Source organism: Pinus tabuliformis, chromosome 1_1 (genome assembly GCF_031772625.1).
Source record: "Pinus tabuliformis cultivar Carrire ecotype Pingquan chromosome 1_1, CPIR1, whole genome shotgun sequence".
NCBI lineage: Eukaryota > Viridiplantae > Streptophyta > Pinopsida > Pinales > Pinaceae > Pinus > Pinus tabuliformis.
Window position 1 is genome coordinate 178,323,401 of NC_142297.1, and position 5,376 is coordinate 178,328,776.

Below are 5,376 nucleotides of genomic sequence, written 5' to 3' on the forward strand. Positions count from 1 at the left end.
GTGTATCTGCTTGTACCCGCTTGGTTCCATTGATTTTGACATAATTGTTGATTGAACCTAGTTGTTCTATGATTCCATGGGTTCTTTTCCCCCTGGGAATCTGGTGCCTGGTTGTCCTGAGTTCCCCTGGGAACTTGAGCAAACTCCTCCTGTTTTTTTGGTGTTTGTGATGTTTAGTTATTCCCAGGATGCTGGAGGTCCTCCTCAACTTCGTCTTCCTCCATTTCCTGTTGGGTTGGATAAAAGTTCCATCCTTTTCTTTCTTCTGACGTTGTTTTCTTTGGCTTCCAGGCATATATTTTGAAGATGCCCTATTTGTCTATAGATTCTACATCTGAAAGCTGTGTTTTCATAGTCTAGAGTCTGAGTCCAGTTCATCTGCTTGTGGATCAACTGAATATGGTCCGGAAAACCTTTGCTGAGGTCCACATCCACACAAATCTGGGCATGTGTGTAGATCCTTTCATCCAACCTTTGGGAATCCATTTTGAGATATTTCCCAATGTTGTTCCCAATACCAGAGAGAATGTGCTCATTCCAGAAATGAAGAGGGATATTGTGCAAACGAATCCACACTGGCATTCTGGAGATGACCATGGTGTTTGCATCGAAAGCTGGGAACCATGGAGTGATGAAAAGTCCTGTCGATCCCTAGAACCATGGCCCCTCCTGCAGAATACAGTCTCTGGCCGCAGGAGAAGGGAGTTTTACTATAAAAAAATCCTTTTGAGCAAAGGTGTATTTCACAATCAAGGGACTAGTTGCTCAAAATCCAATGAAAAAGTTCCTCAGGTTTTGGCCAAAAACAGTTAAATCGACAGATAATGGCTTGTGTTTTGAAAGAGGCACAACTCACATCCACTTCAGTATCATCTATATTTAGTTTCGGGGTTGAGTTCATTAGCTCCACTATGTATGGGCTAGAGATTGAACCTTCCTGTTGTTTTTTTGTTTTGTCGTTGTTCTTTTCCCCTGCAGAATATTTTTAAACGAGGGGCCTCCATTCATTTGGTTCTTATTGACTTCTGAGTATTTCAATGTATTGCTCTCGAAACCCTTACTTGCCATGGAAGGATTTTTAACAAACCCTGCCCCCCCACCTTAATCTCAGGTTGAGGACAATGTTGGATGCCGTTTGAATATTATAATCCTGTAAAGCTCTGCCTCCATAAATCAGATTTTGCATGTGTGTTGGATATCCAACTTTCTGCATAATGGTTTATTTCAGGAAAGAACATTGTCTGCTAGACTAACCTAAATCGAAAGGGAAATGCCCTTTGGAGATTTTATATAAATTTGAAAACAGGAAGGGTTTACCTGGAGTGAGGAGTCGACCTCCCTCATATTGCCTCCAGTTTGCGCATCAGGGGGAATATCATGAGTCGTCGTGGTCCGGTCAGAGCGAAGCATTTTGGGCCAGATAGAGCAGATGTTTGCCGTCAAATAATTCGGAGCCATAACCCCAACTACCTAGCCCATTGAACAGGTCGACTGCTTCACGGGAGACCCCGACCAAAGCTTCGAAGGGCATAGACTTAGACATACCGCGACCAATGATTTTCTGGAAGCCAAATCCGCCTGGAGAAAGTAAGTATGTCTTTAGAGAAAACAGGTGATCGGAGCAAGCAGAGAGTTCGACCTGCATCCACTCCAAAATTAGAAAATCTACTGAGAACCCCCAACAAATCCCCTTGCGACCTGCCTTGGGTAGTCAATAACCAAATCCCGCACCCTGGGCAATCTCCTAGCATCACCCATGCTTGCCCCGCGGCCTAAGCACGAAGCCACATGAGGGGGGTAGTTTGCTTCATCCGTGGGGGTTCCAAAACCGTCTGGATTTGCGAGCAACGAAGAACCCACAACAACCTAGTTGGACTGTGATAACAGACCATCGAGAGCCCTTGGGGTAAACCGGGAAGACTGTACGATGACAGTGTAGCCGCATGGGCCCAACGCATCCATTACCACCATGAACCATGACCTTCATGCCCACCCTTCGAGCCTTCCAAAGAATAGAGTATAATGGCCACATCCAAAAACTCTTTCTCTTGAAGAAAAAACCCTAGCTCCATTATCGCCCTCCGTGAGATTCTCGATTGCTTTACTTCCATTGTCAAGCATAGATTACAAATTGTTTGCTTTAGTTGAACTATTCTATAATAAATTAAATACACGTAATAAATGATAATTGAACTCTGAAACAAAGCTATCTAGAAAAAGGAAGGCATATGAAAATGGAAGGCATTATGTAAATGAACTTACATTTTGGATATTAAACCACTTTGAAAGTTTTACTGCAGATAGAATCATTATAATTAACCACAAAAGTAAATGCATTTGTCACAATGGAGACTGAGATTGGGCTCCCATGAACTGCAATATGAAAAAGATATCTACAAAGAAAAGCAAAAAACTGCATCCAGAAATTGGCTTAGTTCGTGGTAACATATCTAACAAACCTGAACAATTAATTATTACTAAACATGAAATTGTATGTTACAAGATTTAAGAACACTCATAATATGTAAAAGCATATATATTGATTGTTTAACCGTCAACTATTTTTTAGATTTTTTATTTGTTCAAGGAATTTCTTTAGATTGGTTTGAATGTGATCTTTCATGGGAGAGACTGTAATATCCTATTTGACATGTTGATTTAATATCTCCTTCTCAATTTCCCTAGCTTCTTCTTGCAACTACGCAACTAAAGTAGAGTTTTGTTCGTTAACATTAATAAAAGTAATTACCCTTTTGCTAATTTCCTCTGTACTAAAATCAATTATACTATCAAATTCTTTTGCCTTTGACTATTCTAGCTTATTCAATTTAATCATCAATGTGTCTCTCGAAATTAATCCAGCGTCACATGTGATGCGTGGACCCTTTAGATCCCACACAATCTGTACGACCTTGGCATAGGCATCAACTCTTCGATTCCCTATGCTTTCACATTCATAAATAAGGTTCTCCAGTCTTATAATTCTATGAGATCATGCAACTTTGATTTCCTTCATCTGATTAGCATTAAAAAATTCCTACCTTTTTTCCTCTAGATTAGAAAGTAAATCAAGCTTCTAGCTAAAAGCACATAAGTCATTATTTACAAAATACCAGTCTCTTGCAAGATCACATTCAAACTTGACAAATTACTTAGATATTTGTACTAAATGTTGTAAATCAAAAGTTTCTTGCCATGCATGTTAATTAATTTGCAATCTTTCTCATATATTATTAATAATATATGTTTTCATTGCATTAAGGAGATTGATGGGTTTATTAAATCTATGTGATGTGTCGAGGCTAGAAATTGCCAACTGTAATGTCTGTATTTACAATGGAGTCATCAACAAAGCACATGGATTTAGAGCATCCTCTAGCTCTTTTATTCTTGTTTTTAGTCTCAGGTTTTTTGCTTCTTGTTGGCTAATAGATCGTGCAAGTACGTCACTGGTAGCTTGATGAAATTTCATGAGCCACGTGGTTCCAAACCTGGACAGATCAACATGCATTCATCAATAGCCTTTTTGTTATGAACCTTTACTTTTTAATTTTCAATTTTTTACTGCTCCTGTCATACTCTATATTTTGCAATGTGACAGGATGATCATCGAAAGTCATAATTTCTTCAGCAATTTGTTGGATTTTTTTCTGATTTTTTGCCAAACAAGCACTGACCCAATTAAATGGCACAACACTATCAACTTCCATGTTTAAAGCTTCTTCAATGCTTCCTATTTTGACATGACTTATGGATTTGGATGATTCAATCGTATATGCTCTTTCTAGTGTGAATCTCTGAAGAGGTTGTTTGTCATTTCCGCTACCTGAGAGCCCACCATGAACCAATTCGTACTTGCAATCTTTTTTCTCTTTTTTTCTGACTTGAGGATGAAATCGCACCAATATCGGTTGTGGAAGGCACAAATTTCTCTGGAAAAGTATTGATGCTTGATTCTTCAACATTTTATTCAATATTGATTACTAGCACTTAATTTTTTGTTGATGCCTTATGACTTTCCTCGCTTTTCTCTCTAACCCATGGAAACAAGTTCCCATACCCAATAGTTTCCAAGTGTATGCTAAATAGACCCTCCTTATCAAATTCTTTAATGGCTTTAGCTTCACTGAAGTTAAAAGAATGTAAAGTCCCTGTGAGCTCTGCAACATGAGCTACATTCTTCACTATGATTTCTCTAATAGTAAAAGACAAATAATAAATTATTTTTTCTTTTTTCTTTTGAATAAAACCAACGAGTCACAGTATTGCCTACAGACTTCAACAACAAAATACCTATCTATAATTTTTTTTGAAGTAACAACGAATTACCCTCAAATCCATAAATTTGAATTAGGGTATTACTTTGTCTTCCTTCATGCATACCTTTTCCCCATATCAAAACCCAGGCTTGTGCAAATGTTCGAAGAGGCTCTTGTCTAGTTATCATGCAATTGACTTTCTTTATAAAGACATCTTGAATTAGACAAAAGTTTAAAAAAGCATTTTGCTTCCACAGTATAGGATATCAAAACTGCATTAGTCCTTGATTCACATTGAATTTAGGATTATACTGCAAGTCACAAAAGACATAGCTGGAAATGAAAGCTATTATTAGATATGCTATCATGAAAAAGTTATTGGTCTTAGAAAAATTGACTAATTGAAAAGCTAATTCATTTGACATTATATCAACCCAGTCGAATATACAATCTTTTTTGTATGTGTGATAAAGCATATAGAGAATGCATGTTGGAACATTTGTTGTAGTTTCTTGGCCCATCACACGGGCATAGAGCGAATAAAAGTAGATAAAGGGTTGTTTAAACAAAGAAATATCTAGAACAAAAATATCGAGAGGAACCTGAGAATTTGGTGAAATGAATTCTGCAATAATGTTAGCCTTGCCTGCCTCTGACTTGGGGAAACTATTTGCTTCTGATAAGTTTAAACACATACTAGGTTCTTATAGATTGAATATCCATCTTAATGCCTTTGGATTCACAGGAATCTTTTTGCAGCTAATATAATTGTTCGTGTTCCTTAATTAAAATTATTTGCACATAATTGAACCATTTCTTTGAAATCCAGAACTTCTTGAACACATGCAACATTCGCCAATCCGTTAGTTCGAATTTTGTTGTTGTTCTTATGTTATGTTGGCAAATTCACATACCACTCATACTCATTTGACGAGTGAAATTTCCGATCGATATGAGCAAGTGAGTAATTGTGTAAGTGCAAATAACTTCTTTGCTTCCTCTTGTTAGGGTCCTATAATTTATAGGAACTCAAGGTATTTGAATATTGTATCTCAGGAATCTTATTTTGTAAATACTTGTCAATTTGCCAATTATTTCAAAATAAAAGAAAAAAATA

At 37.2% G+C, this 5,376-nt stretch overlaps 1 long non-coding RNA gene across 1 annotated transcript; it reads right to left on the bottom strand.

Moving 5' to 3' along the window:
• Positions 1-201: 201 nt before the first annotated feature.
• LOC149212134 (uncharacterized) lies at positions 202-2,103 on the bottom strand. Its single transcript, XR_016250210.1, has 2 exons — positions 1,318-2,103; positions 202-1,207 (listed from the first exon to the last, which is right to left on the bottom strand). It is a non-coding gene; the product is annotated as an uncharacterized LOC149212134 (long non-coding RNA).
• Positions 2,104-5,376: the final 3,273 nt, after the last annotated feature.